This window comes from Lonchura striata, chromosome 2, assembly GCF_050655825.1.
Source record: "Lonchura striata isolate lonStrDom1 chromosome 2, ASM5065582v1, whole genome shotgun sequence".
Taxonomy (NCBI): Eukaryota; Metazoa; Chordata; class Aves; order Passeriformes; family Estrildidae; genus Lonchura; species Lonchura striata.
Window position 1 is genome coordinate 26,090,726 of NC_140704.1, and position 6,000 is coordinate 26,096,725.

At 41.4% G+C, this 6,000-nt stretch overlaps 1 protein-coding gene across 13 annotated transcripts in view; it reads right to left on the bottom strand.

Annotated features, from left to right (window-relative positions):
- Window positions 1-5,789, bottom strand: part of ICA1 (islet cell autoantigen 1) — a 63,910-nt gene extending 58,121 nt beyond the window's left edge. For 9 of the 13 annotated variants that reach the window (XM_085567321.1, XM_085567320.1, XM_085567289.1 and 6 more), the window contains exon 1: window positions 5,656-5,789. The gene's annotated coding sequence lies outside the window, so the exon portion shown is untranslated. Of the gene's footprint in view, window positions 1-4,384; window positions 4,447-5,186; window positions 5,548-5,655 lie in introns of those variants that run through there. The other 4 variants (XM_085567301.1, XM_077787808.2, XM_085567304.1 and 1 more) reach the window with 3 other exon arrangements.
- Between the last annotated feature and the right edge of the window lie 211 nt (window positions 5,790-6,000).

Below are 6,000 nucleotides of genomic sequence, written 5' to 3' on the forward strand. Positions count from 1 at the left end.
CATAAATTGCAGCTGACTTACCTACATCAACAGTTTTATTAAAATGAATAATCTTCTAAGAAACCTTTTGTAATAGTAATAGTATAGTGGTGCTAAGTAACAAAAAAAAAAAAAAGGAATCCTATATATAAAAGTTAAGACCGATAGTTTCATTTATGTAAAATACTTCAAAGGGAAGAAAATGTGCCTAGGTGAGGGAATCAATGCCATCTGTGCCTCCAACAGCTCTTGGCTGACAACCTATCTCTTCCACTCTGCTCCCTGGAAGCTGCGATCAAACTGAACCAAGTAAATGGGTCTGCAAAATAAGATGCAGTCTCACTGCAAGATGAAGACTAGAAAGGCTACAGTTTTATCTTCTTTGGTGTGCCTAAAAACACACAGACCAGGAGCTTCAAATGGTGTTTGATTTTGCCTTTCCCAAGCAAAAGAGAATATAGATCTGAATTATCCATGTTGTCAATGCAGGAAAAGAGGAAAGCTGAAGTCTGGGTCTTTCAGCATAAAGATTACACACAGACTTAGAAATATTCCTACTTTTAAATACAAGAATAGCTACCACTCTAATTCAGCTAAAATTAATCTAGAGTTCAAGCCATATCTATGACAAACGACAAGATTTAATTTTTCCTCTAAAGCTCTTAATTCTCAATATTGATGTGCTAATCCTGCAGAATCATCCATGCTTAGCTTTAAATCCAGGAATCTTTTTGTTGTGTTAGACTACTCACTAATGCACTTGTTTACTAATTGAAAAAGTTTGTCAATTGGTCTGTAAGTGCTGAATTAGCACTTCACCCATTACAACTTTTTGTCTAATCCTTTGTCTCAGACTGATCCACAGCTTTGCTACTTATCCTGGAAAGTATCTATCTTGGAGATTATCCATGAGTTCTCAGAAGAAGAAATACAAGATTGCAGTATCAACAGAATTACTCTTTCAGTCTATTTCAGGGATTGACACCTAGAAAGAATTTCATACATCCTTAAAAGAAGCACAGGATAAATGGCATCTGTTACACAGTGAAGGCTCCTGCTATATTCATACACCTGGGAGGTGCTGAGAGGGGAAAAAATCATCCTGTTTGACTGCAATTATCTAACTTTAGTGCCTAAATTACCATAAAAGCCTCTCAAGACTAAGTCCCTGTACAGATAGTGAATACAACCTCCAAAGAGCAACACTGAGCACCTCAGCCAGAGCCTCACCACTGTGCTCTGTGCACACAGAAATTACACTTTTTGCATTACCGTAAGAGTTACTTTCTTCCAAAACAAAATTGTCATACTTCTAATTTCAGAATACACAATTAATGTGGAAAATTGTTCTACTTAAGTTTCTGGTGTAGTCTAAAAAAACGGTGATATCTGGGGCCATGTTTCTTATGATAACATTTAGTCTTTATTTTGCTATTCCCAACTCTGATGTGTACAAGTGGTAGATAAATTTACACTTAGTTTATTGCTCCCTTACACCAAGAACTAAAGAGTATCCATCCATCCATCCCTCTGGCTTTGAAAGATTACAAGTAATTTTTTTAGCCAACCTGAAAAAACAGAAATTTAGCACTGTCAACATGTTTTTTAAAACTTATTTTTGCCCTCACAAAGTGCAAGGACTCAACAGTAGCATTCCTCTCTAAAAAATAATTTTATGTCTATCTGGTACTATATATCTGTCATATTATTCCAAAAACTATCAGGTCAAACTTACAGGCATAAGTGATCTCCTTGGAACTGGGTTGGGGGTTTCTTTTGGTTGTTTTTTAAACAGTTGACAACAAAAAAATTCCTAAACTCAGTGGATTCTCAAAAACATCAATAAGCATGGCACATGAAGTCACAACATGTACATGTAGTCTCAGAACAAAATATTTCAAATAAATGCTGATAGACTGCAAGATTGACAGGCAAACAACAGACTTTCTTGATAAGCTCATTTGCACACAGAACTTTATAATTTGCACATATATCATTTAATCACACAAAAATTTAATTTTAAATTCCTTCTTTAGATTATACTGATTTTTCATCTGCTTATTGTGGAATAATGAAGGGACAGTACACAGTATCAGTTCCCCCTCAGATAACATCTTGTACTTCACTAGTAAAGTGCTCCACTTTATTTGTGGAGAACGGTGAGACAACCAGGTAAGCATTGCAAGTACTACATTAATTTTATAGAATTATTTGAGTATAAGTCATTGAATGGTAGGTCTAAGCTCACTGCAAATGAGCAAAACTGGAGATATTTACTATGCAGTATTTAATCTTTTTTCTAAATGCAGCCTCACTTTGTTTCTTCAAGATGACTATCAAATTGTTTTGTAATACACATTTGTTCTGCTAGTTTAAGAATCACTATTCATAAACTTAATAGCTGAATATTATTAAACAAAATATCATATGGAACATGCACTGTACGTAGATTATAGGGGACAAGATTGTTTTTCTAACGCACTCTACCTGCAGTCAGTGTAGAGTTTTTAATATTGGGAAACTTTCCTTTTGCAAAATTATGGGAAAAGTAGTGAATGAACAAAAAAAAATCCTGAACTATTTTTTCATGTACAGTATATTAGATACAGACATATAAGGCTTTAGAACTTCAAACTAATGACTCTCTTATTTAGATACCCTATTTGCTGGCACAGTCAACCTTCTCGCATTTCGGACTCCCTCCTGCTTTTTTATCCATTCACAAGCCAGAAGGCAATGACATTTATACCCAAGGGGAAACAATGCTGGAGGAGCGAACACAAGAAAATAATTTTCTCCAGATTCCCTTAGAGATTTTTTCACATCTGTGGATAAGAGATTCAATTAACAAAACAGCCTTAGCATGCACAGCAACAACAATACCAGGCGATCTCCTTGCACCACCCTTCGAGTAAACACCATCAGTGCGGGCTATATATTCTCAGCAGACACAGTCCACTCCACTTTTTTATTACTGCGCTCAGTAATATCCTGACACACTCCTAGAGCAGTGGTGATCCCTATGAAGCTACTTGCAAGATGGACCCAAGTGCTGTTTCAGTGACTTGGTACAGACAGTTCTCCAGGTTGACGCAAGCAATTGCATAACCGGTCAAAATGCCCCTCAGTTTGCTGTGGCTAACAATAGCTACAGGAAAAAGTACTGTGAGACTGTTATTACTAGCAACACTTAAAAGGTCAAACATTTCTACTGTTCTTGACTGTTTGGTTCTTTCTCTAACAAACTTCACTCTCTGGGCTTTTGTACTTTTAATGCTTCTGCATCATGTGGCATAATTTTGTCTCCAGAGTGATTTTATGGTTGAACAGCAGCAAAACATCTTGAAGAATAAAATACAGAGCAATACTCTTGGAGGTGATTTTGAAAAGTATTAAAAAGTCTTTGAGATAATTTTCTGTCTTCTTGTTTATATGAGACATTAGCACATTTCTTTTTCTGCCAACTCGTACCAACAGCTTTCAATACCAGCTGAAGACTGAAAAGAGCTGTTATTATTAATTTCTTCAAGAAAAGATTACATGAGAAATCATCAGAACAATTTAGCAACTGTGTAAAGTATGGGTAACAGGGATGAACTGGCAAGATGGTTGGCCTTGAAACTCTACTAAGCCAGGACAAAACCCCCTAAGTCTGTAGTAGGGTTCAACAGAAATTTTACTTTGCACTATTCACCCCCCATTAATATAAACTTCCAGAAGAAAAATGTCAATGAAACCTCCCCCTTCCATAAACTTATAACTGGTCTTCTTGAACATGCAAATCTGCAGTTCATATTTGAATCTCAACTCCAACACACACAATACAAGAAAGCACCATTATCTAAAATGCATTTTTTTTCTTAGCTGAAAAGGAAGCAAATTCCACTGACCATCATCTAGACACATAAGTGCTGGAACCTTTCTGGAAACGTTTTATGCATGACCTTCTAACAGTGAAGAAACTTTAGAAACTCATTTAGACTGAGGTTTGCCACTATTTAACCACCGCATCATCTTTCAGTAGAATTTGTCATGTGCAAAATGTGACTGGTTATACCAGTTATGGCAGTTCACTACCCAGAAGTTTTCTGCAGCATGACACTAAATTCCTCCTTCAGTGGTATTAACATTAAACTATTTAATTACTAAGTTTAAACCAACAGTCTGTTCAAACAGCAGTTAAAAAAACCTGCTAAAGTCTAAACAAAGTGTTGCTGGTCATCATGCGAAGCACCAGTAAGAACTACAACTTCTAGATCTGTGCCAGACAGCACTGTGAAGGGGTTCTTCCACTCTCTCTTTGAGAGCACTGGATAGACAAAGTGGAAAGAGTGGATTATGAAAAAATCAGATAAAATACTATAACCAAATGCCACTGCACTACAGATACCAAAATCAAGCTCACCGTTTTTTATGTCCAACAGTTTGGAAAAGTGATCAAACAGTTTTGTCCTTAAACAAGTATGCTAGAACAAAACACAAGGACAGCTTATTTCCAAAAAGTCTACTGTAAAACAAGGGCCACAGCTGCTTTCTGAGACTCAAATTAAATAAAATCTATTCAGAAACTGAAACAGAACGAGGATAACACAATTAAACATGGGGAGAACAAAAGCAAACAAGCAGGTGTTTAATGGAAATAAAAGGTCATCTTGGCTTAAAGCAAGACTTGTAGGCAGGGAGAAAACATCACAAACAACCAAACAGAAGAACAGCTCCAATGCTGAGCGTCCAAAATACTACCACAATGTAACTTGGTGGCAGGGTATTAAAGGATGTAATTGTGATATTATCATTTTCACATTTACACCTCTGAACTAAGGCAAGTCTGAATTACTAATTTAAGAGGGGTCACACAGATCCTCGAGGCTATCAGCTTTACACAAAACAGTGTGAAACAGAAGACTTATTTAAATATGGCACTGAACATATATATATACATAATGATATTGACAAATAACACAGCGCCCTTCACCCCTTTCTGCTACTAAAAACTGACCTGATTTTTCAAGTAACATCCGATTTTTATATTTTCTTCTAAAAGACTATGACAGCTTTCATGGGTCAGGTGGATGGATGTAAAATAAATCTGATTACCAAGATGAACCTTTCACAAATTCTAAGCTTTCAACCGTAAATGTGGGTTTCTTGAATTGCCATTTCACCAGCTGTTACTGCCTCGGTGCTGGTTGGAGATCTGACATTACCTGACCAGAGGATGCCCTGCCACCCCTCTCCACCCGGCCGGTCCCAGGAGGGTTCGGAGCGCAGCCGGGCAACCTGCGCCTCATCCCGGCAGCCAGCCGGAAACCGCCGAGGAGAAGCGGCCGTTTCCCTCCCCGCTTCCAGCGGGCACAGCGCCAGGGAGGATGTACGGGAGGCACAAACGGATAAATGCAATAATCATGGCGAGACAACCGCACGGCGGGAGGGGGAACACAAGGCAAAAGGAGGGACAGATGCCATCTTGTGCCTTGGAAATTTCGCTCTGAACAGGTGCGCCCGTAGTCACAGCGCTGACGGGCACCAGCTCCGCAGGCCCGGCGGCCGCGCCGCCTCCCTCGCCCCGAGCAGCCCGCGGGGGAGGCGGCGCCCACCCGGGGCTGGTACCGCGGCACCAGCTCTCCCCGCCCGCCCCGGCTCGGAGAGCAGCGAGCCCCCCCTCCCCGCACTCACCTTGCGGAGGGAAGGAACGGGGAGGGAAGGGCCGAGCCGCAGGCGCCGCCGCCCCTCCAGGTGCTCCAGCGCCGCCGGCGTCAGCGCGGCCGGCGGAGCCGCCTGTGCCGGCGCGGGCGCCCCCGCAGCGGGGCGGAGCCGCTGCCCGGCCCGGCCCAGCCCGGCCCCCCGGGAGGGCGCGGCCGGGGGTCCGCGGCGCTCGGGCCGGCCGGGGCAGGGACGCGTTTCCTTCTCTTTCCCTGCAGCGCTGTGAGGGAGGCGACGGGAAAGTCACCCCGGTTGGGGCCCTTCTGGGGCTCTGATCGCCACCACCTTGATAAAGCCCTAAGTCCCGTGCCGCCGCCC